We start from the raw sequence: 4564 nt of genomic DNA on the forward strand, positions 1-4564 counted from the left end.
TTCAATATTTGTGTCTACTATATTTTTGACATCACAATATTCTTTAATCAATATTTTGTCCAAATACTCAAACAGCATGAACTAATAGCACATAACCTAAAAGAAACCAGAAAACACTCCACCATCACCCAGAAAGTTGCAATGAAATTTCTAATATGTAGACAAAAACTGTAACAACATCAATTTCGCACGTTTAGGCAATCGTGCGGATTGCCTACCAGCGGAAAAGCAGTAGAGTGTCTTTCCGTCCGCCGCAGTACCCCCCGCGGTAAAGGTAATGTGGCGGGGGTAAAAGGTCATCCCGCCGAGTGGTTCGCCACCGCCGTTAGGGCGGTGATCTGCCCGCCATTCTAATAGACCCAATACTTTTAGCCTCCTTGAACAAAATGGATCCTCCATCAAGCTTACTTCTGGTAGATTGTCTAGACCAGTTCACAATCGATTACTTACAGTACTGGGCCTATATGTATCAGCCTCCTACCCGAGCACACATCAAAGTGGCTAAGGTGTTACAAACTACTTCATCTGCATTCCTGCCAGTGCTAACCATTCTATCCCGAACAACTACAGGGGCAACCCACCAACCTGAACCAGGGGCAGTCAATATATATTCCTAACAGCAGTTCAGGAGACAATTGATAGACAACAATTGTAATCTATTCACACATAGGTTACTGCAAACAAATTTCACATTTATAAAAAAGGGGAAAAAAGAAAAAGAAGAAAAAGGAATGGAGAGGAACCATGAATCAGATAAATCAAAATTCTTTAGAAAAATATCACAAATGTATTATAAATAGTTAAACAAACACGCTCAGATAAATATTTGCTGGTATACAAAACAATACATCACAGAAAGACCAGACAGGTGGAAAACAACAAATATGTTACAGTGAAGATACAACATATCCAGGGATTATGTGTCCTCTGAAATTTATTGGCCACATATGCGTCGACGGCGTTTCAACCGCTGTTCAGTTGTGCGGTCATCATCAGGACAAAATTGTTCACTGAGCGTCAAGCAGTTTCTGTAATTACAAATACATGTATCAAAAATAAAGATTTGGGCTCCCTTGGAGGAATAGGAAAACGAGGAAAGAAAGAAAAAAGGGCAGAGCGAGAAGAAGAAATGCTCCCAGTGAAAATGTATTTGTTTAGTTTAGAAAATTCAGCCAAACTCACCGAAGAAAGAAAGTTTCCATCTCCCTAGTGAAAAAAGCTACCAACACCAGATATTGAATGAATTATGAGCAATCACATTGACTTTAAAGTGCTCGCAATGAAATTCAAATTCGCAATGTGCTGTAAAACAGAAAACTCAAATAAACAGCCAATCTGAAGTTATAGAGACATCTGCAAAGCTATTGTAATAATCACTTACTTAAAAGAGGTACCAATTCCACGACACAAGGCTTCAGCTTTTAAGCTTCTTATTAGTGCAAAATACATTCGGGATATGAAGACTCAATCTTCAGCCATAAATATCACCCGCCAATAAGCTTTGAAAAAGAGAAAGATTTACTGTGTCAATGTACACACCTTTATTTGGATCCAAAAACTTTAGAAAGTCACACATCGAGTGAGCCATACATTAGGTTCGAAAAATAAGCGTGTCCTCCATGTGTCTTAAGCATAAGTTGTGAAAAAGCTCAAGGGCAATTACTAGCACAGTGTAATGATATTGTGAAAACCATATCTCAATGCAGCACATTGCTTGAAAATCAGCATAGCTATGTTTGCTGGCTTCGAAGTCTATGTTAAAATGACTAAAATTAATATCTGACAGAAAACAAAATTGTATTGAAGTCGGGCGAAATAAACCATCAAGTCAATCACATAACCGCCAAGTAATAAATTCTGTGCGTATTCAAAAGTTACTGCGTCCATATTGAAGTAAAAATACATGTTATACACCTAAGTGAGGCACAAAAATCCTTGGTGTAGACAACCATACGGTATTGAAAAGGTCACGCTCATCTAAAAAAGGCTCGGTGTCCCAACGTGTCCACAAGCAATTCACAATACGTCATGCTATTAATAGCACTGCCTGTCGGCCGGTTAGTGTCTCACAGACTAGCGTGACTAAGACCGTTGTCAACAATAATAAGGGAAGATCACCCAACGCAGTCTTACCATAAGCTCCCTTTTGCCGCTCGAAGATCAGGTGAGTGAGCCATGTTCCCTGGCTTGGAAAGACTATTTGATACAAATTAGTATAAAAAGAAAGATTATATTCCTACAAGGCAGTCCAATTACAAGGTCTATGGAGCCGAGGACAAATACAAATATATATTACATATTTATACAGTATTCAGAAAATAGCGATCGTAAAGTTAGTTACTAGATGTATATAAATGCAAAAATCATATATAATGAATTATAAAACAATAAATTGGGAAATAATTCACAATAATGTCTGAATAATATTGTTGCAGTAAACAGTCATCTTCAAACTGGATAAATGAACATAGTTAGGATATCAACCAATATCTGTACTGTATTTACCCATAGGTTAACCCCTTCGCTGCTAGGCCTTTTCCCCTCCTGTGCTAAGCCTTTTTTTGGCGATTTGGGGTAGCGCGCGCTTAGGCCCCTGTAACTTTTTGACCACATAAGATATCCACGCCAAATTTGCGTCCTTTTCTTCCAACATCATGTGGATTCTAAAGGTACCCAGGGTTTGTGAATTCCCTTGGAGGGGTCCCAGAAATTACCCAAAATATGGTGAAATTTTTGTTTTTTTCAGAAAAATGGGAAAAACGGGCTGCAAATGAAAGCCTCTGGGTTTTTCCCTGCAAATGGTATCAAAAAAGGGTTTGTGGGGCTGAAATCTCCATTTTCTCAGCTTTAAGGGAATGACAGTCTTTTGTCAGATAACCAACATTTTTCACACAGTTTTGGCATTTTTCTGGGACATAGCCTATTTTTGCTATTTTTAGAGCTTTTCACCACCTTCCAGTTAATGGTAGAAATGAGTATGAAAGCAATAAGGGATCCTGGAAAGCTATATATTTTCGAAACGTAGACAAAAGTCTAGATTCAAAAAGGGTTCATTTGTCAAAATCCATGAAGGTTTCTTTATATAAACTAACAGTTAAATATTGGAATAATTTAAAATTTGTTGAAAAAATCAGCCTTTTGTCTCAACGTTTTCACCTATAACTTCTTGTAATTTTTACAGCTCTTGGAAAGCAATGTACCATTATATTTGATAGGCCTTCCTGGTTGTGGGGATATATAGGACTTGTAGTTTCTCTAAGAACCCGACGAACCCAGATCCAAAAACTGAGCAGCAACTTGCAATGATTTTTTTTTATTTTCTGGGTATAGAGCACTTATTCTTGGAAAATGTATATGTGGAAAAATCGGTATGATAGACACCTATGTATTTCTGAATTGGGTACAAATTATAGAGTCTAGAAACAGTATATAATTGCACATTTTCAAAATTGGGAATACTCATACTAGCATGAGAATTATTGGTCATTTTTTAAAAAGATTTTTTTTTTACACATTGTCTTTCATTGGGAAGGGAGAAATGCATGAAAACTCAATTGGTAATAACAGGTGATTTACAAATCTGAATTACCCTAAGTCTCCCGATAAGAATGGTACCTCACTTGTGTGGGTCGGCCTTGTGCCTGCGACAGGAAACGGCGCAAAATGCAACGTGGTCAACCTCAATTTTGCAGTTAAAAATTGACCCTTTTATGGCAAAGTGCCTACCTGTAGTTTTTGCACCCTAGCTCTGCCGGCACCTAGGGAAACCTAGCAAACCTATACATTTTTGAAAAGTACACACCCAGGGGAATTCAGGATGGGGTGACTCGACTGCCTACCACCAGGTTTTGTTACCCAGAATCCCTTGCAAAGCTAGGAATTTGACCAGAAAAAACACATTTTCCTCATATTTCTGTGGTGGAAAGTTCTGGAATCTGCGTGCATCAACAAATTTCCACCCACCCAGCGTTCCCCCAGGTCTCCCAAAAAAAATGGTACCTCACTTGCGTAGGTAGGCATAGTGGCTGCGACATGAAACAGCGCAAAACGCAACGTGGTCGCACCTCAATTTCCCAGTGAAATCTTGCCCTTTTTGGACAAAGAGACTACCTTTTGTTTTTGAGCCCTAACTCTGCCAGCACCTGGGGAAACCTAGCAAACCTATACATTTTTGAAAAGTAGACACCCAGAGGGATTCAGGATGGGGTGACTCGACTGCCTACCACCAGGTTTTGTTTCCCAGAATCCCTTGCAAAGCGAATACTTTGACAAAAAAACACATTTTCCTCACATTTCTGTGGTGGACAGTTCTGGAATCTGCGTGGATCAACAAATTTCCACCCACCCAGTGTTCCCCCAGGTCTCCCGAAAAAAATGGTACCTCACTTGCGTAGGTAGGCATAGTGGCTGCGACATGAAACAGCGCAAAACGCAACGTGGTCGCACCTTAATTTCCCAGTGAAATCTTGCCCTTTTTGGACAAAGAGACTACCTTTTGTTTTTGAGCCCTAGCTCTGCCAGCACCTAGGGAAACCTAGCAAACCTATACATTTTTGAAAACTAG

The 4564-nt window shown here is 39.2% G+C and overlaps 1 long non-coding RNA gene across 1 annotated transcript; it reads right to left on the reverse strand.

The window, feature by feature from the left end:
- Positions 1–1247: 1247 nt before the first annotated feature.
- LOC144785403 (uncharacterized) lies at positions 1248–2183 on the reverse strand. The gene is made up of 3 exons (XR_013601861.1): positions 2134–2183; positions 1382–1499; positions 1248–1302 (listed from the first exon to the last, which is right to left on the reverse strand). It is a non-coding gene; the product is annotated as an uncharacterized LOC144785403 (long non-coding RNA).
- Positions 2184–4564: the final 2381 nt, after the last annotated feature.

This window comes from Lissotriton helveticus, chromosome 10 (assembly GCF_964261635.1).
Source record: "Lissotriton helveticus chromosome 10, aLisHel1.1, whole genome shotgun sequence".
NCBI classification, from domain to species: Eukaryota; Metazoa; Chordata; class Amphibia; order Caudata; family Salamandridae; genus Lissotriton; species Lissotriton helveticus.